Source organism: Capricornis sumatraensis, chromosome X (assembly GCF_032405125.1).
Source record: "Capricornis sumatraensis isolate serow.1 chromosome X, serow.2, whole genome shotgun sequence".
Lineage (NCBI taxonomy): Eukaryota > Metazoa > Chordata > Mammalia > Artiodactyla > Bovidae > Capricornis > Capricornis sumatraensis.
The window spans coordinates 63443497-63467688 of record NC_091092.1 but is presented as its reverse complement, the minus strand read 5'-3'; the positions used below and the strand labels follow the sequence as shown (position 1 = coordinate 63467688).

The 24192-nt window shown below is 45.9% G+C and overlaps 1 pseudogene; it reads right to left on the bottom strand.

Moving 5' to 3' along the window:
* Positions 1-14325: 14325 nt before the first annotated feature.
* LOC138071295 (large ribosomal subunit protein uL4 pseudogene) lies at positions 14326-15690 on the bottom strand (annotated as a pseudogene).
* Positions 15691-24192: the final 8502 nt, after the last annotated feature.

The following is a 24192-nucleotide window of genomic DNA, read 5'->3' as shown; positions in this document are numbered from 1 at the left end:
CTCTTGTCACACATATTATTTGTCATTGTCATTATCATTTTCCTTTGCAGATCTCACAGTTCAGACCCAACTTAAGTCCCGTGCCTGATGGAGCACTGCAGTCATCAGTTTTGAGAAATGGAGAAACCAAAATGCACAAGACTTTGAGCTGCTGGTGTTGGGGAGAGAGTGGGTTTATGTGATTTGTTTGGAGGAGAGCTGCATCATGGGAGACAGGAGACTGACATGGTAATACTATCTGAAAACTGACCTGGTGGACCAACACATGGAAAGCCCCTGCAACAGCACATGGACCATAGCAAGCGATAGCTATCACTATGGATGAAGAGCACAGGTACAGATGTGGGCAGGACAGATGGGGCACACTGCTGGGTTGTGTGGCTTGGCCCCTCACCCTCTAGTCCATCGTAGTCTAGTGAGCCCCCTTCTACAGCACGACTGTTCTTACAAATGTCCCCCCAACCTGAGGGAGAGATGTGTCCAGGCTCCCTGCTGGGGTCCTCTTGGCTACAGAGCAGGGGACAGCACAGGCAGCAGACTGGGTCTACACACACTCTAAAACTGACTGGGAGCCAGAATCAACAGAAACTGGGAGGGTGGTAAGGTGAGACAGGAATGCCCCACCCACAGGGAAAGGTCTGCCACTGCTCGTGCCTGTTCCCCTCCAGGGGGGTGGGGAAAGTCTGCTGGCCTTGGATTTGGAGGGCTGAGAGGACTCCCTGGCCAGGGTATGAGGCTCAGGGGCCAGATTGAAGTACAACCCCTGATGCAGTCACCTCCCATGGCACCAGTGGTCCCTGGCAGATGCACCCCACGCCCAGGCAGTGCTGCTCCAGCCTGGTTGTCACTCCCGGCTGTACCTTGCTTGTTGAATTCACCCCCTTCCAGACCCAGAAGTAGACCAGCACCCAGCAAGTCAGCAGACACAGTCACCTCCCAGTTGAGGGCCCCCCAAATGACCAGGCCATCGGAGAGCCTCAAGACTTTGTTCCTGGTGTGTGAAAGGCCATGAGAGTTGTGCCAGCAGAGGGCAAGAGACTAGGTGGTGTCCAGGGAACATGGCTCTTCCCTCAGCCCTTCAGTCTAGCTGGTTCCTCCAGTGCTTCTGAGGGGCCTGGGGCAAGCCCACAGCCTGGAGTCCCTGCAGTCTCTGTGCCCGGACCCCTAGTCAGCCCAGCCCCATGCCATTCCCAGTGAGTCCAACAGCAGTCCCTGCTTCCCTGCCCAGGTGGGCAGGCACAGCCTGCTCTACATCCCTAGTCTCAGGACTCTAGGGTCAGTCCCTGGCACACCCCCATGTGCATGCACCTGCACATGGCCTCAGGCACACACAAGCATGCAGACTTGAGCTACGTGTGGGAAACGAATGGGACAGACCTGGCCTGGCCCTGGTGCTCGACTCCCTTCCAGAAGCTGAAGTCAGTAGGCTGGTCTCATGTGAACATGGCAGCAGAGGTGTAAGGGGAAGGGGTTCACTTGGTGTTTCCACGTTTGGCAGGAAACAGTCACGTGCTCATAACCACCTAAGAGGGACATCCGAGGACCAGCGTCAAGGCCTGATTGGACAGGCATTCTCAGCGCCCATCGTGACATCACCTTCTCAGGAGCATGGTTTCCTTTTTGTGCCTCAGCCCTTCAGATGCTCCAGCTGGCCGTGGTGGGCTGACGAGAAGTGTGTGTGGTCATGGAGGCCACAGACCCAGGTGCCGGTGGAGGTGTTGTGGTGGGAGGTGCTGAAGGCCACGGAGTCCTGGATGAACCTGGTGACCCAAATGGCCCTGAAGAGCACCAGGACCTCGGAAGTGCAGGAGAGGTGGGTGCGGCTGAAACTGAAGCCCCAGAGCCAGTGCAGGCACCTCACACTCTGGGACCTGGTGGAGACACTACGCCTTGGCCAGGTGGATAAGCCATGCCAGGGCCCAGTGGCCACACTGCCCTAGGGCCTGGCATATGTGCTGCATCAGGACTTGGTGGGCATGTGCTCCTGTGGGTGGAGGACCAGGAAGCCAACTTCTCAATTTGTATGTTATTTGAAAAGAGGCAAGGGGCTGGAGCAGGGAAGAAAGGGCCTACTCTAGACATTGGAATGCAGAGAAGGTGGTCAGCCTGGGGATAGGAAGGGCTGTGGGGAGGGAGACCAAGAAGATGGCTGGGGGGTCTGGCCTCAGGGGGATATGGGTCAGTGGCGGCAGGGAGAGATGGAGGGGGAAGATGGCCTGAGGGACTGGAAGGGCTGGGAGCAGACTTGGGGTGGGGATGCAGACAAGCGAGAATGGCCAGAAGGAAACAGGCCTCCAAATGAAGAGTAGGCCTGAGGCACAGGTAAGGCTGGTGTGAGATGGTCCCTTAACCTCGCCACCACCAGCTCCAATGTAGTGCTCTTCCCGTCACCCATGGAGGCAGAGATGGCCCGCCAGTCCCTGAGCCCACACGTCCAGCCCTACCACAGGGCAGTAGGGAAGGAGCTCACAGCGAACAGCAGCATCCTAGCAATGTTAGTTTGCAAAGGGGCCTGGGCGGGTGGCAGGTGTCTGGGGTCATTCTAATAGTGAATTGGAGACCCCCCAAAGGTGAAGTCTAAGGATGTAGACATGTGCAGTGAGCCTGTCACCAGCTGAGGGGGCAAAAAGAATTAGAGGAACAGTTACCACATTTAATTTGATATTTTTTTCGGTCCCTTTTAGCAGGCTGACTGCTAAAAACAGTAGCCACCTCGGAATTTCCATCACTCCTGCCTCAAGCAGCTTTTCCTGTTGGTTGGGATCAACCAATCAATTATGTGGTACCTTGTGCCCCTGGTTATCCCTAAGCCTAAGCCAAGAGAGAGCACCTAAGTTTAACCTAGGCAGTGCATCCTTCCCCAGGGCACTGATTCCTACACTGGTTGCTGATTTATTATGGGGGCTTAACTATTTGCTTATATTGGCCTTTGGGCACTCTTGGCCCTGTTGTTTTCCTCTGGCTGGAGGAGGAGGGTGTTTCAATATTTCTTGTAGCATAAAATAAAGCTGAACTATCATTCTGTGTCTGAATATATTTTCAAATACTGCGCCTCCACAGTTTCCTGACTTTGTCCTTGGTTTCAAGGGAAGGTTCTGGACTTAAATAATCTAGTAGTACAGTGTAATTGAAGACAATTTAGGAAATGGAATAAAATTAAAACGTATTATGTCTTGTCATTCAGCATTAACTGCTGTCAATATTTTGGAATATTTTCTTAGTTTTACAGTGGCAATGTTTGGCTCACCTAGTAAAGAATCAGCCTGCAGTGTGGGAGACCTGGGTTCGATCCCTGGGTTGGGAAGATCCTCTGAGAAGAGAAAGACAACCCACTCCAGTATTCTGTCCTGGAGAATTCCATAGATTGTATAGTCCATGGGGTCTCAGTGTCGGACATGAATGAGCAACTGTCACTTCATGTATAACAATAATGTAATTTTTGAAAGTTCAGGATTAAATTTTTTCCTGGAATTAATTTAACATACATGCTTTTCTTCTTTCTAAAATTTCTTCAAAAACATGTACTTGGTTGCACTAAAAGTAGTACTATAGTATAAATGTTAAACATTTAATATGTTTCCATTTTCCCCTAATAACAATTCAGTGCAATTCTTCCATATAAGTCTTTGCCTGACTGGTTATGTCCTCAAGATAGATTCCAAAGGGTAGAAGTAATGATTTAAAAATTGACCTTTCTATGGATTTTTTTTAAGGCTACTGGTCTGTAGTAGGTGGTTGCTACTCAAAAGTGTGCCCTCCCACCAGAATTCTAGTTTGCCCACCGTCTTTTATCAGTAGGTCTGATTCCTCCCAAAGTAAAAAGCTTAGCTGGCAGAAGATCAAACAATTCAGAAACTCTAGAACTGTAACTTTATGGCCTTCTGACCTTGTTTCATATCAATGTAGAAAAGTTTGGGGACAATTAGTTAAATCTTTGGGGGAGGAGTTAGTGCCCTCCAATGTCTAGTATTTCCTGCAACCTAACCAAATTTGCTGATAGTTTTAGTAGTTCTGTGAATTACAACATATTTTCTCCATGTATGATCAGGTTATCTGCAGATAATGTGTGCTCAGTCACTCAGTTGTGTTCAACTCTTTGCAACCCCACGGATTATAGCCTGCCAGGCTCCTCTGTCCATGGAATTTTCCAGGTAAGAATACTTGAGTGGGTGGCCATTTCTTCCTCCAGGAAATCTGTCTGACCTAGGGATGGAACCCACATCTGCATTGGCAGGCAGATTCTTTACCACTGTGCCATCTGGATTCCATCCCTGATTCAGGAAGATCCCCTGGAGTAGGAAAGGACAACCCACCCAGTATTCTTGCCTGGGAAATCACATGGACAGAGAATCCTGGTGGGCTACAATCCATAGTGTTGTGCACTACAATACAACTGAGCAACTAAACAACAAAACAGTAAGAAAGAAATCAGAAGAAGTTGAGAATCTGTGTGAGGATATGATACGTTCCTGTTCTTAAGAGTATGCTCCCACCATGTGACTGTGGGTATTACTTTTTTAATTTGTGTGGGTCTCAGTTGCAATATGCAGGATCTTCAATGCAGCATGTGGGCTCTTATTTAATAGTTGCAGCATGGCATCTAGTGGCATCTAGTTGGCTCACCAGGAATTGAACATGGGCCACCTGTATTGGGAGTGTGGAATCTTAGTCACTGGACCACCAGGGAAGTCCCTGACATCAGCATTTTCTTTATTTGGGAAACTAATTGTCTGCTATATTAGATTAATGGGCTTTCCAGGTGGCAGAGTGGTAAAGAATCCGCCTGCTAACGCAGGAGATGCAAGAGATGCAGTTTCAAACCCTGGGTTGAGAAGATCCCTTTAGAAGGAAATGGCAACCCATTCCAGTATTCTTGCCTGGAAAATTCCAGGGACAGAGGAGCCTGTTGATCTACAGTCTATGGGGTTGCAAAGAGTTGAACATGACTGACTGACTGAGCATGCTTGCTTTATTAGATTAAGAAATAATCTTTCCCAGTCTTGTTCCATTAAAACATTGGAAATTGATTTTGAATTTGATGAAAAATCTATACCACTATTAAGGACATGTATGGATTTTGTAACCCAGCATCCATCTTCCTTCTCTTGGTAGTGGAATACTGTCACCCTGGAAAATTGTCCCTTTCCTTTTCTCTCAGCCATTGTGACTGTGATAGAGTTGATTTCACCTCTGATTCCAGGGGTGGGCATGTGGCCCAGGCCTGCCAAATTGGAGCACTGCTTTCCTCCAGCTGTGGTGATATCATCCAACCAGTGACACTTTGGGTCTCTAAGGGAGGCAGGCTGGCAAAGGACAGAGAATGAGCTGGAGCAAGAAGGCAAAACTCAAGGGAAAAAATGCTGGATCCAGCCATGCCTGAAGACAGAAACTACCTCTGTACCTTGTAGTTACACAGACCCAGAAATTCTCCCTTTGGCTTAAAAACCACTGTGGATATTTTTGGTCATTTTGTTTCACTTGCTTTTCACTTGCAATAGCAAAGTATTGACTATTACTGAATTGAAGGTTCATAATTTTATTTCTTACTTAACTAATGTGGTCTGAAGACTTGGCCCATCTTTATTACTTCAAGGGAGAAATAGGCCTATTTTGTTGCTAAGGGATTGGTTCCTTGCTGATCAACCCATATCATGGTAGAAAAGGAGCCCAATGAGTCAAAGGAGGGGAGGGACACTGCAAGGGGCAGCTGGAGGAAGGGGACAAGGAGGAGGGCCATCCCTTTCCAGACAGGTCACCCAGAATTGAGCCAAAACTGGGCCATATAGTGGATATAGTGAAGCCTGTGCCTTTAAGTACTTTAAGCACAGTACTTTAAGACCTGTATAATGTTCCTCAGAATGTGTAATCCATAGTTATTTTATCCAGTCTCCTGTATATAGGCCTTCAGGCTGTGTGAAATTTGTCAGTATTATAAACAAAGCTGAAAATGGATATCCCAATACATTTGCTTTAGTGTAACACATTATGTGGAGAAGGAAACGGCAACCCACTCCAGTATTCTGGCCTGGGAAATCTCATGGACAGAGGAGCCTGGTGGGCTACAGTTCATGGGTCGCAAGAGTCGGACATGGCTGAGTGACTAAACCACTACCACCAACACATGATGTACAATAATTCTGCTTTAAGAAAGAGGATTGTTGGGTCAAAAGGTAATCTCTTTTTGAAATGTTTTATACATATTACCAAATTGCCCTCCAAAAAGGTTGCATTGATTTAACTCCAGCCAATTGGGCATGAAAGCGACCAGTTTCTTATTTCCTACCCTGAAATTGTCAGCTTGTTATTTAGTTGCTAAGTTGTGCCCAATTCTTTGGCAACCCCATGAACTGTAGCCCACCAGGCTCCTCTGTGTATTTTCCTTGGGGTTTTCCAGACAAGGATAATGGAGTGGGTTGCCATTTCTTTCTTTACGGGATCTTCCCGACCCAGGGATCAAACTCACGTCTCCTTCTTGGCAGGCAGATTCTTTATTTTACCACTAAGCCACCTGGGAAGCCCATTTGTCAGCTTAGCCTGGCACAATAAAATAATAATAAAATAGCACAGACCAGGTGGTTTAAGGGGTTCCCTGGTAGCTCAGCTGGTAAAGAATCTTCCTGCAATGCAGGAGACCCTGGTTTGATTCTTGGGTTGGGAAGATCCCCTAGAGAAGGGATAGGCCACCCACTCCAGTATTCTTGGGCTTCTCTGGTGGCTAAAATGGTAAAGAATCCACCTGCAATGCGGGAGTCCTGGGTTTGATCCCTGAGTTGGGAAGATTCTCTGGAGGAGGGCATGGGAAACCACTCCAGTATTCTTGCCTGGAGAATCCCTGTGGACAGAGGAGCTGGCGGGCTACAGTCCATGGGGTTGCAAAGAGTTGGACATGACTGAGCGACTAAGCATAGCATATTAGGAACAATGTTTATGAAAAAATTTGCCAATCTAGGGGCGGTTCTATGATGGCAGAGGAATAGGATGGGGAGACCACTTTCTCCCCCCCAAATTCATCAAAAGATCATTTGAATGCTGAGCAACTTACACAAAACAACTTCTGAACACTGGCAGAGGACACCAGGCACCCAGAAAGGCAGCCCATTCTCTTTGAAAGGAGGTAGGACAAAATATAAAAGACAAAAAGAGAGACAAAAGAGTTAGGGATGGAGACCCATCCTGGGGAGGGAGTCGTGAAGGAGGAGAAGTTTCCAAATAGCAGGAAACCCTCTCACTGGTGGGTCTCTGGGGAGTTTTGGAATCTCAGAGGGCAACATAACCAGGAGAAAGAAAAAAAAAAGAAAACCCACAGAATACACACCTAACCACAACTGCCAGCAGAAAAGTACCCCAGATGCTCACATCTGCCACCAGCAAGTGGGGGCTGGACAGGGAGGTGCAAGTTGCATGCTTAGGGTAAGGACTGGGCCTGAATGCCCTGAGGACAATCTGAGGGAGCTAACATGAGATAGCAATCAAAACTGTGGAATACCCAGAGAAAGAAAAAAAAGAGAGAGAACTTTTCCAGGAAGACCTCTGACCTAACAAGCAGCCTGGCCAGCTCACAGAACAAAGGAATGAGCGAACACCAAAGGAGAGCTAGTTGGCTGCGGACCAACCCTCCCCTGCCAGAGGCAGAGAGGCAGGCAGCTGACAGCCAGAGCCAGAAGACGAGGGGCCATCTCAGCCTAAGAGACAGCATCCTCCACCAAACTGGCTCCCAGTTGCTAACCACCTCTTCCTGGGATCCTGGACAGTTGACATCTGCCAGGAGGGTCGCAGCCTGAAATCAGCTCCCCAGAGGAGACACACAGCACACCAGAGATGGCGCTCTTGTGGCACACCTGGGACACCGAGCAGTTGGAACCAGGGAGATGATTGAGATGCACAGCCTACATGGGACAGTGCGCTTGCCAAGCACCTGGACGCCTGAGCTGCTCAGACCTGGGAAGGGCAAAAAACGCACATGCAACTCAGTCTGTGCCCTTGCAGAGTGCCCGAGAACATGAACCAGAGCAACTCACACCTGGGAAGTGCATGAAATGCAGGGCCCACTTTGGACAGTACTACTGGCAGAGCAGCCTGGAGCCTGAGCAGTGTAGATTGGGAAAGCACACACCATCATGAGCTGGGGCAAGCCCCGTCTGGTCCAGGGTGAATACTCTTCACACGTGCCAGTGATATTTACTTGCAGTGTTCTTAAACAGATGGGAATACCAGACCACCTGACCTGTCTCTTGAGAAATCTGTATGCAAGTCAGGAAGTAACAGTTAGAACTGGACATGGAACAATAGACTGATTCCAAATAGGAAAAGGAGTACATCAAGATTATATAGTGCCACTGTGGTTATTTAACTTACATGCAGAGTACATCATGAGAAACACTGGGGTGGATGACACATAAGCTGCAATCAAGATTGCTGGGAGAAATATCAATAACTTCAGATACGCAGATGACACCACCCTTATGGCAGAAATTGAAGAAGAACTAAAGAATCTCTTGATGAAAGTGAAAGAGGAGAGTGAAAATGTTGGCTTAAAGTTCAACATTCAGAAAACGAAGATCATGACGTCTGGTCCCATCACTTCAGGGCAAGTAGATGGGGAAACAGTAGAAATAGTGGCAGCCTTTATTTTTTTGGGCTCCAAAGTCACTGTAGATGGTGACTGCAGCCATGAAATTAAATGATGCTTACTCCTTGGAAGGAAAGTAATGAACAACCTAGTTCAGTTCTGTTCAGTCTCTCAGTCGTGTCTGACTCTTTGTGACCCCATGAATTGCAGCAGGCCAGGCCTCCCTGTCCATCACCAACTCCCGGAGTTCACTCAAATTCATGTCCATCAAGTCGGTGATGCCATCCAGCCAGCTCATCCTCAGTCATCCCCTTCTCCTCCTGCCCCCAATCCCTCCCAGCATCAAAGTCTTTTCCAATCAGTCAACTCTTTGTATGAGGTGGCCAAAGTACTGGAGTTTCAGCTTTAGCATCATTCCTTCCAAAGAAATCCCAGGGTTGATCTCCTTCAGAATGGACTGGTTGGATCTCCTTGCAGTCCAAGGGACTCTCAAGAGTCTTCTCCAACACCACAGTTCAAAACCATCAATTCTTCGGAGCTCAGCCTTCTTCACAGTCCAACTCTCATATCCATACATGACCACAGGAAAAACCATAGCCTTGACTAGACGGACCTTAGTCGGCAAAGTAATGTCTCTGCTTTTGAATATGCTATCTAGGTTGGTCATAGCTTTCCTTCCAAGGAGTAAGCATCTTTTAATTTCATGGCTGCAGTCACCATCTGCAGTGATTTTGGAGCCCCCCCAAAAAAAGTCTGACACTGTTTCCACTGTTTCCCCATCTATTTCCCGTGAAGTGATGGGACCAGATGCCATGATCTTGGTTTTCTGAATGTTGAGCTTTAGGCCAACTTTTTCACTCTCCTCTTTCACTTTCATGAAGAGGCTCTTTAGTTCCTCTTCACTTTCTGCCATAAGGGTGGTGTCATCTGCATATCTGAGGTGATTGATATTTCTCCCGGCAATCTTGATTCCAGCTTGTGTTTCTTACAGTCCAGTGTTTCTCATGATGCATTCTGCATAGAAGTTAAATAAGCAGGGTGACAATATACAGCCTTGACGTACTCCTTTTTCTATTTGGAACCAGTCTGTTGTTCCATGTCCAGTTCTAACTGTTGCTTCCTGACCTGCATACACGTTTCTCAAGAGGCAGGTTAGGTGGTCTGGTATTCACATCTCCTTCAGAATTTTCCAGTTTATTGTGATCCACACAGTCAAAGGCTTTGGCATTGTCAATAAAGCAGAAATAGATGTTTTTCTGGAACTCTCTTGCTTTTTCCATGATCCAGTGGATGTTGGCAATTTGATCTCTGGTTCCTCTGCCTTTTCTAAAACCAGCTTGAACATCAGGGAGTTCACGGTTCACATACTGCTGAAGCCTGGCTTGGAGAATTTTGAGCATTACTTTACTAGCATGTGAGATGAGTGCAATTGTGCAGTAGTTTGAGCATTCTTTTGCATTGCCTTTCTTTGGAATTGGAATGAAAAGTGACCTTTTCCAGTCCTGTGGCCACGGCTGAGTTTTCCAAACTTGCTGGCATATTGAGTGCAGCACTTTCACAGCATCATCTTTCAGGATTTGAAATAGCTCAACTGGAATTCCATCACCTCCACTAGCTTTGTTCGTAGTGATGCTTTCTAAGGCCCACTTGACTTCACATTCCAAGATGTCTGGCTCTAGATCAGTGGTCACATCATCATGATTATCTGGGTCGTGAAGATCTTTTTTGTACAGTTCTTCTGTGTATTCTTGCCACCTCTTCTTAATATCTTCTGCTTCTGTTAGGTCCATACCATTTCTGTCTTTTATCGAGCCCATCTTTGCATGAAATGTTCCCTTGGTATCTCTAATTTTCTTCAAGAGATCTCTAGTCTTTCCCATTCTCTTCTTTTCCTCTATTTCTTCACATTGATCACTGAAGAAGGCTTTCTTATCTCTTCTTGCTATTCTTTGGAACTCTGCATTCAGATGCTTATATCTTTCCTTTTCTCCTTTGCTTTTCACCTCTCTTCTTTTCACAGCTATTTGTAAGGCCTCCCCAGACAGCCATTTTGCTTTCTTGCATTTCTTTTACATGGGGATGGTCTTGATCCCTCTCTCCTGGACAATGTCATGAACCTCATTCCTAGTTCATCAGGCACTCTATCTATCAGATCTAGGCCCTTAAATCTATTTCTCACGTCCACTGTATAATCATAAGGGATTTGATTTAGGTCATACCTGAATGGTCTATCGGTTTTCCCTACTTTCTTCAATTTGAGTCTGAATTTGGTAATAAGGAGTTCATGATCTGAGCCACAGTCAGCTCATGGTCTTGTTTTTGTTGACTGTATAGACCTTCTCCATCTTTGGCTGCAAAGAATATAATCAATCTGATTTCATTGTTGACCATATGGTGATGTCCATGTGTAGAGTCTTCTCTTGTGTTGTTGGAAGAGGGTGTTTGCTATGACCAGTGCATTTTCTTGGCAAAACTCAGTCTTTTCCTTGCTTCATTCCGCATTCCAAGGGCAAATTTGCCTGTTACTCCAGGTGTTTCCTGACTTCCTACTTTTGCATTCCAGTCCCCTATAATGAAAAGGACATCTTTTTTGGGTGTCAGTTCTAAAAGGTCTTGTAGGTCTTCATAAAACCATTCAACTTCAGTTTCTTCAGTGTTACTGGTTGGGGCATAGACTCGGATAACTGTGATATTGAATGGTTTGCCTTGGAGACGAACAGAGATCATTCTGTCGTTTTTGAGATTGCATCCAAATACTGCATTTCAGACTCTTTTGTTGACCATGATGGCTACTCCATTTCTTCTGAGGGATTCCTGCCCGCAGTAGTAGATATAATGGTCATCTGAGCTAAATTCACCCATTCCAGTCCATTTTAGTTCGCTGATTCCTAGAATGTCCACGTTCACCCTTGCCATCTCTTGTTTGACCACTTCCAATTTGCCTTGATTCATGGACCTGACATTCCAGGTTCCTTTGCAATATTGCTCTTCACAGCATCGGATCTTACTTCTGTCACCAGTCACATCCACAGCTGGGTATTGTTTTTGCTTTGGCTCCATCCCTTCATTCTTTCTGGAGTTATTTCTCCACTGATCTCCAGTAGCATATTGGGCACCTAATGACCTGGGGAGTTCCTCTTTTGGTATCCTATCATTTTGCCTTTTCATACTGTTCATGGGGTTCTCAAGGCAAGAATACTGAAGTGGCTTGCCATTCCCTTCTCCAGTGGACCACATTCTGTCAGACTTCTCCACCATGACCTGCCCATCTTGGGTTGCCCCACAGGCATGGCTTGGTTTCATTGAGTTAACAAGGCTGTGGTCCTAGTGTGATTAGATTGACTAGTTTTCTGTGAGTATGGTTTCAGTGTGTCTGCCCTCTGATGCCCTCTTGCAACACCTACCATCTTACTTGGGTTTCTCTTACCTTGGGCGTGGGATATCTCTTCACGGCTGATCCAGCAAAGCACAGCCGCTGCTCCTTACCTTGGATGAGAGGTATCTCCTTACTGCCGCTGTTCCTGACCTTCAACGTGGGATAGGTCCTCTAGGCCATCCTGTGCCTGCACAGCCACCACTCCTCGGGTTGCTCCTCCCGGCCACTGGCCCTGGCCTCAGGCGTGAGTGGCTCCTCCCAGCTGCCGCCCCTGGCCTCGGGCTCGGGGTGGCTCTTACTTTAAACGTAAATGGGTTGAATGCCCCAACCAAAAGACAAAGACTGGCTGAATGGATACAAAAACAAGACCCCTATATATGTTGTTCACAAAAGACCCACCTCGAAACAAGGGACACACATAGACTGAAAGTGAAGGACTAGAAAAAGATACCATGCAAATAGAGACCAAAAGAAAGCAGGAGTAGCAATACTCACAACAGACAAAATAGACTGTAAAACAAAGGCTGTGAAAAGAGACAAAGAAGGACACTACATAATGATCAAAGAATCAATCCAAGAAGAAGATATAACAATTATAAATATATATGCACCCAACATAGGAGCGGGCTTCCCTGGTGTCTCAGAGGTTAAAGCATCTGCCTGGAATGCAGGAGATCCGAGTTCGATCCCTGGGTTGGGAAGATCCCCTGGAGAAGGAAATGGCAACTCACTCCAGTACTTTTGCCTGGAGAATCCCGTGGAGGGAGGAGCCTGGTAGGCTACAGTCCACGGGGTCGCAAAGAGTCGGACACGACTGAGCAGCTTCACTCACTCACTCACAACATAGGAGCACCACAATATGTCAGACAAATGCTAACAAGAATGAAAGGGGAAATTAACAATAACACAATAATAGTGGGAGACTTTAATACCCAATTCACACCTATGGATAGATCAACTAAACAGAAAATTAACAAGGAAACACAAACTTTAAATGATACAATAGACCAGCTAGACCTAATTGATATCTATAGGACATTTCACCCCAAAACAATGAATTTCACCTTTTTCTCAAGCACATACTGAACCTTCTCCAGAATAGATCACATCTTGGGCCATAAATCTAACCTTGGTAAATTCAAAAAAATTGAAATATTTCCAAGCATCTTTTCTGACCACAATGCAGTAAGATTAACAAGAGAAAAACTATTAAAAATTCCAACATATGGAGGCTGAACAACACGCTGCAGAAGAAATCAAAAAAGAAATCAAAATATGCATAGAAATGAATGAAAATGAAAACACAACAACCCAGAACCTGTGGGACACTGTAAAAGCAGTGCTAAGGGGAACATTCATAGTAATACAGGCTTACCTCAAGAAACAAGAAAAAAGTCAAATAAATAACCTAACTCTACACCTAAAGCAACTAGTAAAGGAAGAAATGAAGAACGCCAGGGTTAGTAGAAGGAAAGAAATCTGAAAAATCAGGTAAGAAACGAATCGCCAGTCTATGTTCAATACAGGATACAGGATGCTTGGGGGTGGTGCACGGGGATGATCCACAGAGATGATATGGGGTGGGAGGTGGGAGGGGGGTTCAGGATTGGGAACTCATGTACACCCGTGGCTGATTCATGTCAATGTATGGCAAAACCAATACAGTATTATAAAGCAAAATAAAGTAAAAATAAAAATTAAAAAAACATTGATATGCAAAAAGGAAAATAAAAAACTTTAAAGTAAAAAAAAAAAAATTAGGGTAGAAATAAATGCAAAAGAAACAAAAGATGCCATAGCAAAAATCAACAAAGCCAAAGCTGGTTCTTTGAGAAGATAAATAAAACTGACAAACCATTAGCCAGACTCGTCAAGAAACAAAGGGAGAAAAATCTAATCAATAAAATTAGATATTAAAATGGAGAGATCACAGCAGACAACACAGAAACACAAAGGATCATAAGAGACTATTATCAGCAACTATATGCAAATAAAATGGGCAACTTGGAAGAAATGGACGAATTCTTAGAAATGTACAACTTTCCAAACTGAACAAGGAAGAAATAGAAAATCTTAACAGACCCGTCACAAGCACGGAAATCGAAACCGTAATCAGAAATCTTCCAGTAAACAAAAGCCCAGGTCCAGACAGCTTCACAGCTGAATTCTACCAAAAATTTAGAGAAGAGCTAACACCTATCTTACTGAAACTCTTCAAGAAAATTGCAGAGGAAGGTAAACTTCCAAACTCATTCTATGAGGCCACCATCACCCTAATACCAAAACCTGACAAAGATGCCACAAAAAAAGGAAACTACAGGCCAATATCACGGATGAACATAGATGCAAAAATTCTTTTTTTTTTTTTTTTGCCTCTTTGTTCAGGTCTTTATTCAAAATTAGCTGTCCAAAATGATTTGGCATTTATGGAATAAACAAATTTAAGTTTATGCAGCAGCCTTCTTTTCCTCTGAGGTGGGTTTCTTTTCTGTGGGCTTCTTTTCAGCTGCTGTTTTCTTGGTCCCTGCAGCCTTTTTTCCCACCACAGGCTTCTTCAGCTTCTTATCACCAACAGCCTTCTTTTCTTTGTTTCCCACCACAGGCTTCTTGCCCTGAACCCCCTTCTGATCTGATTTGGCTTCTAGTGCTGCTGCTGCCTTATCCATGCGGATTTTGTGATTCTTGGCCTGCCGAAGAATGGTGTTCCAGCGCATGGTCTTTGCGTATGGGTTAAGCTTCAACATGATTCTCAGGTTTTTCAGTGGATTCTTCTTCAGGACTCTGCGATGAATCTTCTTGCATGGTGCTCGGAGCACTCTTTGGATTTCTGGGCTTTTCAAGATTCTGCTAAGGTCTGTATTGAGCACCTCGTGCATGGGGAGGTTGTAGTTACTCTTGAGGGAGGCTGCTTTACGCCAAGTGCCTTATAGCTCATCTAACTTTCAGAAAGCACTTTCAGTCCAAATGCAGAAATGTCCCACGTGACCACCAGGAGCAAGTTTCAAAATGTTCAGCTTGCTTACATTAAGCAGAGTAATTCCAGGGATGTTTCTGAAGGCCTTGATGATCCCATTGTCCTCATTATAGATGATGCAGGGTCCCCTGCGCTGGATGCGGCACCGGTTTCTCATTTTGCCTTTGCCAGGTCTCATTCACTGAGAGGCATAGACCTTTTTGATATCATTCCAGGCCTTAAGTTTCTTCAGAAGCAAAACAGCCTCCTTGGTCTTCTTGTAGCCTTCAACTTTATCTTCCACCACCAAATGAAGTTCAGGAGCTTCCTCTATACGATGACCTTTAGACATGACCAGTGCTGGTAAGGCTGAGGCAGCCAGTGCAGAGCATATGGCATATCGCTTCTGCATTGTATTCACTCTGTGGTGCTAACGTCGCCAGGTCTTGGTTGGTGCAAACATGCGGCCCCCACGACACATATTTCCAAAAGCACCCTGACCGAAACGGTGAGTCCCGCCACCTCGAACCCTGGGAATTCGAGCCACAGCTCTGCCGGTACCCCAAGACTCAGCACTGGTTTGATGACCTGCTAATTCACTGACAGCATAGGGCTGTCTGTTGTTTTTGCACAAGTTGGTGTGAACAAAGTTAACAATATCGGGTCGAATGGGAGCCTTGAACACAGCAGGCAAAGTGATATTTTTGCCAGATGACTCCCCCTTTTCGGAGTACACTGATATCAGTGGACGAGCACACGCCATGGCGGGGAGAGGAGAAGGCCACGCTCCTCTCACCCTGGCGGCTCCCACAGGAAAAGCACAAAAATTCTTAACAAAATTCTAACCAACAGAATCCAACAACATATTAAACAGATCAGACATCATCACCAAGTGGGCTTTATCCCAGGGATGCAAGGATTCTTCAATATCTGCAAATCAATCAATGTGATATACCACATTAACAAACTGAAAGATTAAAAACCCTATGATTATCTCAACGGATGCAGAGAAAGCCTTTGACGAAATTCAACATCCATTTATGATATAAAACCCTCCAAAAAGCAAGAATAGAAGGAACATCAGTCAGTTCAGTTCAGTCGCTCAGTCGTGTCCAACTCTTTGCAACCCCATGAATCGCAGCATGCCAGGCCTCCCTTCCATCACCATCTCCCGGAGTTCACTCAGACTCACGTCCATCGAGTCAGTGATGTCATCCAGCCATCTTATCCTCTGTCGTCCCCTTCTCCTCCTGCCCCCAATCCCTCCCAGCATCAAAGTCTTTTCCAATGAGTCAACTCTTCGCATGAGGTGGCCAAAGTACTGGAGTTTCAACTTTAGAATCATTCTTTCCAAAGAAATCCCAGGGCTGATCTCCTTCAGAATGGACTGGTTGGATCTCCTTGCAATCCAAGGGACTCTCAAGAGTCTTCTCCAACACCACAGTTCAAAAGCATCAATTCTTCGGAGCTCAGCCTTCTTCACAGTCCAACTCTCACATCCATACATGACTACTGGAAAAACCATAGCCTTGACTAGACAGACGTTAGTTGGCAAGGTAATGTCTCTGCTTTTGAATATACTATCTAGGCTGGTCATAACTTTTCTTCCAAGGAGTAAGCGTCTTTTAATTTCATGGCTGCAGTCACCATCTGCAGTGATTTTGGAGCCCAAAAATATAAAGTCTGACACTGTTTCCACTGTTTCCCCATCTATTTCCCATGAAGTGATGGGACCAGATGCCATGATCTTGGTTTTCTGAATGTTGAGCTTTAAGCCAACTTTTTCACTCTCCTCTTTCACTTTCATCAAGAGGCTTTTTAGTTCCTCTTCACTTTCTGCCATAAGGGTGGTATCATCTGCATATCTGAGGTGACTGATATTTCTCCCGGCAATCTTGATTCCAGCTTGTGTTTCTTCCAGTCCAGCGTACCTCAACATAATAAAAGCTATATATGACAAACCCACAGCAAACATTATTCTCAATGATGAAAAATTGAAAGCATTTCCCCTAAAGTCAGGAACAAGACAAGGGAAGGGTGCTCACTCTCACCACTACTATTCAACATAGTTTTGGAAGATTTGTAAACAGCAATCAGAAGAGAAAAAGAAATAAAAGGAATACACATTGGAAAAGAAGAAGTAAAACTCTTAGTGTTTGCAGATGACATGATCCTCTACATAGAAAACCCTAAAGACTCCACCAGAAAATTACTAGAGCTAATCAACATGCCAGCAAATTTGGAAAACTCAGCAGTGGCCACAGGACTGAAAATGGTCACTTTTCAGCCCAATCCCAAAGAAAGGCAATGCCAAAGAGTGCTCAAACTACTGCACAATTGCACTCATCTCACACACTAGTAAAGGAATGCTCAAAATTCTCCAAGCCAGGCTTCAGCAATACATGAACCGTGAATTTTCAGATGCTAAAGCTGGTTTTAGAAAAGGCAGAGGAACCAGAGATCAAATTGCCAACATCTGCTGAATCATCGAAAAAGCAAGAGAGTTCCAGAAAAACATATATTTCTGCTTTATTGACCATGCCAAAGCCTTTGACTGTGTGGATCACAATAAACTGTGGAAAATTCTGAAAGAGGTGGGAATACCAGACCACCTGACCTGCCTCTTGAGAAACGTGTATGCAGGTCATGAAGCAACAGTTAGAATGGGACATGCAACAACAGACTGGTTCCAAATAGGAAAAGGAGTACGTCAAGGCTGTATATTGTCACCCTGCTTATTTAACTTCTGCCATAACGGTGGTGTCATCTGCATATCTGAGGTGATTGATATTTCTCCCGGCAATCTTGATTCCAGCTTGTGCTTCCTCCAGCCCAGTGTTTCTCATGATGTACTCTACATATAAGTTAAATAAGCAGGGTGACAATATACAGCCTTGATGTACTCCTTTTCCTATTTGGAACCAGTCTGGTGTTTTTTCGATGATCCAGTGGATGTTGGCAATTTGATCTCTGGTTCCTCTGCCTTTTCTACAACCAGCTTGAACATCTGGAAGTTCACGGTTCACGTATTGCTGAAGCCTGGCTTGGAGAATTTTGAGCATTCCTTTACTAGCATGTCAGATGAGTGCAATTGTGTGGTTGTTTGAGCATTCTTTGGCATTGCCTTTCTTTGAGATTGGGATGAAAACTGACCTTTTCCAGTCCTGTGGCCAGCACTGAGTTTTCCAAATTTGCAAGGTGAAAAGACAGCCTTCAGAATGGGAGAAAATAATAGCAAATGAAGCAACTGACAAAGAGTTAATTTCAAAAATATACAAGCAGCTTCTACAGCTCAATTTCAGAAAAATAGGTGACCCAATCAAAAAACGTGCCAAAGAACTAAACAGACACTTCTCCAAAGAAGACATACAAATGGCTAAGAAACACATGAAATGATGCTCAACATCACTTATTATCAGAGAAATGCAAATCAAAACCACAATGAGGTACCATCTCACGCTGGTCAGAATGACTGCTATCAAAAAGTCTACAAACAGTAAATGCTGCAGAGAGTGTGGAGAAAAAGGAACCCTCTTTCACTGTTGGTGGGATGCAAACTAGTACAGCCACTATGGAGAAGAGTGTGGCAATTCCTTAAAAAGCTGGAAATAGAACTGCCATATGACCCAGCAATCCCAGTGTTGGGCATACACACCAAGGAAACCAGAATTGAAAGAGACATGTGTACTCCAGTGTTCATTGTAGCACTGTTTACAATAGCCAGGACATGGAAGCAACCTAGATGTCCATCAGCAGATGAATGGATAGAAAGCTATGGTATATATACACAATGGAATATTATTCAGCTATTAAAAAGAATGCATTTGAATCATTTCTAATGAGGTGGATGAAACTGGAGCCTATTATACAGTGTGAAGTAAGTCAGAAATAAAAACACCAATACAGTGTATTAACGCATATATATGGAATTTAGAAAGATGGTAACGATGACCCTATATGCATGACAGCAAGAGACACAGATGTAAAGAACAGACTGTTGGACTCTTTGGGAGAAGGCAAAGGTGGGATGATTTGAGAGAATAGCATTGAAGCATGTATATTAACATATGTGAAATGGATCACCAGTCCTGGTTCAATGCATGAGGCAGGGTGCACTGGGATGACCCTGAGAGATGGGATGGGGAGGGAGGTGGGAGGGAGTGTCCAGATGGGGAACACATGTACAGCCATGGCTGATTCATGTCAATGTATGGCAAACACCACTACAATACTTTAATTAGCCTCTAATTAAAATAGATAAATAAATTTTCAAAAAAGAAAAGCAAAAAAATTTTGCCAATTTAGATGAAATTAAGAAATTCCTTGAATGACACAAATTCCCAAAACTAACTCAAGAAGAAAGTAAAAACCATAAATATCCCTAAATCTTTCAAAGATACAGAACAGAAAACTCCAGGCCCATGTGACTTAACTAGTGAATGCTATGAAATACTTAAGGGAGAAATATCACCAATCCCATACAAATTCTTTCAGAAAGTAGAGGACAGAAAACACTTCTCAAATCATTTTATGAGGGCAGCCTTACAAAATACCAAAACCAGATGAAGACATTGCAAGAAAAGAAAATCATAGACCAATATTCTTCATTAAGTTAAGCACAAAAAATGAATTGTTAGCAAATTTAATCCAGCAATATATAAAGCATTATGACCAAATGAGATCTATGCCTAGAATGAAAGATTGGTTATGCATTAAAAGATCATCAACCAGTGTTATTCATCATATTAAGAAAACACAAGAGAAAAACCACATGATCATTTCGATAAATGCCATAAAAGCATTTGACAATATTCAACAACCACTATGACAAAAACTGTCAGAAAACTAGGACTACAAACAGACTTTCTTAATCTGATCAAGGTAAACTAAAAAACTCCTGCAGCTAACATGATAATGGAGGAAATCTAATCCCTCCACTGAGGGTGGGGAAGGCTGCTGGCCCCGGATTTGGAGGGCCATGGAGAGGCCTATCCAGCCAGAGAGTGGGAATCAAACAACCTAATTGAAGTACCTGCCCCTCCTCAGGCAGTGGCCCTGATCCAGTCACCTCCTGTAGCACCAGTGGTTCCACCTCCCAGGCAGTGGTGCCCCAGCCCTGTCATCAACCCTGGTTGTACTGTGTGGGACCCCCTTCCAGGCCAGAAGTAGACCAGCATCCAGCAGGCCAGCAAACACAGGGTCACCTCCCAGTTGAGGGCCCCCGGCACCTCCAGCCCTCTGGAGAGCCGCCAAGACTTTGTTCCTATAGAGGGAAAGCCCGTGCATTTTGTGCCAACAGAGGCCAAGAGACTGGGGGTGTCCTGGGGGGCATTGCCCTTCCGGCAGCCCTTGAGTGCAGCTGTTCTAACCGGTGTTTCTGGGGGGCCTGTTGTAAGTTCCCAGCCTGGAGTCCCTGCAGTCTATGTGCCTGGAGCCCCAGGTGGCCCTTCCCCATGCCATCCCCAGTTAATTCAACAGCAGTCCCCACTTCCATCCCCAGGTGGGCAAGCACAGCCTGCTCTGCATTCCTAGTCTTAGGACTCCAGGACCAGGTCCCCATGCACCGCCATGCGAAGGCACCGGCACATGAACACAAGCACACACAGATGCCAATGTGCATGCCTCTGACCTATGCTCTCTTTCCCACACACACACATGCCCATGTGCATGCACCTGACCACACGCTCTCTCTCACACACACACAGATGCACATGGGAACGCCCATTTGCAAGCACCTCCACAAACACACATGCACACGCCTATGTGCATGCAACCCTGCACACACACTCACGCACACATAAACGGACATGGGCTAGCACCTGTGCACAGGCACTCTCTCTCTCTCGGGCACACACACACACACACAGACATGCATGTCAGATGCCCATGTGCATGCACCTGCCCACACGCACATGTACACACATGCACACATGTGAGCTACGTGTGGGACACCAGAGGGACAGACCAGGCCTGACCCAGGGGTGCCCGACTCCCTTCTGGAAGTCGATGACAATGACCTGCGCTCAGCAGGATGCTCACCTGTGAGTGTGGCCAAGTTGGCAGCAGTGCAGTCTTAGCGGTGCACAGGGACCGGGGCTCACTAAGGGGTTGCAGGCTTGGACCGGAAACAGGCACGTGCCCCGATGAGTGGAGCAGGGTCTGTTTGAGCATGCGCACTGAGCAGCTGTCGCCATACTAAAGGATGGAGCGCCACCCAAAGGCCTTGCTAAGCCGTTTACCAGATTTCTGGGCCTGAGGCAGGGCTGTCTGAGAGGACACAGACCACCTGGATGTGTGTCTGTGCAGGCTCATTGGGGTGACACAGCACGCAAATGCGTGAAGCTTCAGCAGTGAACGCCCGTTGCCCGAGAGCCTGCAGCCACTGTGGGAGCCAATGGTCGGTGGGAACCAATCGTGAGGCAAGACCAGGGTGTGTGTGCGCAGGCGCTCTGCCTATGCTTGGTTGAAAGTGGCACTACAGGGCTGGGTTCTGGAGGGAGGGTTCAGTCTTTCCCAACGTGGAGGGAAGGGGAGAGGGGTTCAAGATGGAGTCCGAGGCACACGGTTGAGGAACCACAAGGACAGCAGATGAAGATGCAGGACCTGTGGCCTTTGTAGTGGCACAGCAGGAAGCAGCCAAGGTGTGCCAGGTAGTGCTGGTGGCCGCAATGGCCCTGGCGACCCAGCTGGCCCTGATGACGCCATCAGTCGTGGAGTTCCTGGCGGCCCCAGCAACTTGGCTGATCCCAGAGGCCCCAGCGCTGCAGGACAGTCAGGTGGCGCAGCCGGTGCCATTCCACAGATCCCGGGGGCACCCCAAGCACCCGGGCCTGGTGGAGATGATGCACCCGGAGCCAGAGTTCTGAGTAACCGAGCCTTCCAGTTGTATCCTATTCCAGGAGCCCTGGTGGGCTGGGCACCCGCGGGGGTCGGGGTGTGGGCTAGGGGTTGTTTGGAGGGTTGCAGGCAGAGGGGCCTAAAGTGTAGGAGGGGGGTACTCTGGGGGGGATGGAGGGTTTGGTTCGGGGTGGTCTGGCTGCCAGGAGAAGATAGTGAGGAAAAGCAACCTGAAGGGAACCAGAGGGTCCAGTGGTGATATCCAGGGTGTTCTTAGGTTATAGGCTGGGAGGTCCGGACAGCCTAGGTGGGGGCTTTGTGAAAGAAGGCAGGTCTCCATGAGCAGAGAGCCTGACGTACAGGCAAAATGAGTGTGGATGGTGCCTTAACCATATCTCCACCAGTAGCCTCACCATGCTTTTATCTTCCTGTCTCGATGTACTGCACTGCAATGGTCGATTCGGAAGATGCTCGATGTTGATGGCCACCTGTTGGTTCTGTCAGTTCTAAAGGGGGCTGGGGCAGGGGAGGAGTGGTGGGTGGTGACCAGTCTCGGCCCAGGAGGAGCCATAATGGAGGGTTAAGCCTAGAGGAGAAGTGTGGTGCTCTGGGCTTGTTAGTGTGCGGGGACAGAAGAAGGACATCCTCCTCTTCCTCCTCGTCAGGAGCCTGAATTTCATTTTCCCTCCCTTTTAGCCAGTTGAGTGCTAAAGACGATGCCATGCTCCAGACATCCAACACCCTCTGTCTGCAGGAGATTTCCCTGGTATTCGGACCTTGCAGCACAATGTGCCCAACCTTTTTACTAAGCCTCTGTGTGAAAGTCAGGGATAAATCTAGCCTATGTGCCCAGGCTCATGTGTCCTTCCCCAGGGCATTGCTTTCTGCAGTAGGTGGATTGGGGCTTCATCTTGTGCCTGTGCTTCTGCTTGGGGGCTCAGGGTCCACATAGTTTGTTTGGTGATTGTTAACTGCAGAAAATAAAACTGAGATACTGTGCTATCTCTGACTTTATTTTTAGCTTCTACACGTCTTAATACTGTATTTGTCTTCCGGTTGGAGGGGAGGTTCTGAGATCCAGATATTCAAGGAGTACAACATAATTGAAGACAATTTAAGAAGCGGGAGAATAAGATAGTAATGTACTGCCATTCAGTATTGATTTTGGAATATTTTCTCATTTTATGAAATGTAGTGAAGTGAAAGTCGCTCAGTCATGTCCAACTCTTTGCAACCCCATGGACTATACAGTCCTTGGAATTCTCTAGGCCAGAATACTGGAGTGGGTAGCCTTTCCCTTCTCCAGGGGATCTTCCCAACCCAGGAATCGAACCAGAGTCTCCTGCATTGCAGGCGAATTCTTTACCAACTGAGCTATCAGGAAAGCCCTAGTTACATTTATATATTAGGATATAATACCAGAATGTTGTTGTTCTTCAGTCTCTTAAGTTGTGTCTAGTCGTCTCTTTCGGACCCCATGAACTATAGCACATCAGGCTCTCTCTCCCCACTGTCTCCTGGAGTTTGCTCAAATTCATGTCTATTGAGTGAGTTATGCTATCAAACCATTTCAGCCTCCATTGTCCCCTTGTCCTTTTTACTTCAATCTTTCCCAACATCAGGGTCTTTTCCAGTGAGTCAGCTTTTCACATCTGCTGGCCAAAGTTTTGAAGCTTCAGCTACAGCATCAGTCCTTCCAATGAATATTCAGGAATGATTTCCTTTAGAATTGACTGGTTTGATCTCCTTGCAGTCCAAGGCACTCTCAAGAGTATCCTTGTGTCCTGAAACCTTGCTTAACTAATTAATTGTAATAGCTCTTTTGTAGATCCCATTAAACTTCCTACTTAGACAATCATTTTGACTGTAAATAAATACGCATTTATTTCTTCCTTTCCAATTGATGCATTTTAACTGAAATCTCCAACACTTTGGCCAGCTGGTACAAAGAGCCAACTCATTGGCAAAGACCCTGATGCTGGGAAAAATTGAAGGCAGGCGGAGAAGGGAACGATAGAGGATGAAATGGTAGGATGGCATCTCGACTCAATGGACATAAGTTTGAGCAAGTTATGGGAGATGGTGAAGGGCAGGGAAGCCTAGCATGCTGCAGTCCATGGGGTCAAAAAGAGTTAGACGCTACTGAACAACAACAACACACTGATTTCTGTCATAATGGGTTGGATTTTCCTGCTTTGCCTCCTGGTAATTTTAGATTGGATGCCAAGCATTATCAAATTTCCCTTGCATGCTTGACTTTTTTCTATTCCTAAACTTACTCTTGAGCTTTATTCTGGAATCCTTTTAAATTTCTTGGAAAAAAAACAGTTTGATCCTTTTGGGTCTTACTTTTTAAGATTGACTCTGTAGGACCAGAGCAGATCTTAGTGTAGGATGAACTTAATTAACTGAAATCTTCAATGTCTGAGAAGGTTATAGCTGGAAACAAGAACTCTT